Genomic DNA, 368 nt, shown 5'->3' with positions numbered 1-368 from the left:
CTCTGACTATTGGGGGTCTGTAACTTTGTTTTGGACAAAAGCTCCTAATATGTCCGATCTCTCCACATCCATGACACTCTCTGGATTCAAGCATAGGTCTCTGTGAGAACGACGAAGTCCGGGGATAACCTCCAGACTCAGAGAAATGTTGACCGGTCTGCGGTGGACCCCAAGCTACAGCCTGCAGCGAAGACTGAATAGGTCGGGCTGGATAACCTCCTGAACCCTGCCCTCTGGAGTAAGAACCATTAAACTCACCTCCCTTACGAAACCTTTTAGATGTCGATGCCATGGTGAAGTCATCTGGCTTCACTCCCTCCACCTCTATCACGAAGTCTACCACTTCCTGAAAGGATTTCGCTGTAGCC

Source organism: Solanum pennellii, chromosome 8, assembly GCF_001406875.1.
Source record: "Solanum pennellii chromosome 8, SPENNV200".
Classification (NCBI taxonomy): domain Eukaryota; kingdom Viridiplantae; phylum Streptophyta; class Magnoliopsida; order Solanales; family Solanaceae; genus Solanum; species Solanum pennellii.
Note: the sequence above shows the minus strand (reverse complement) of the source record.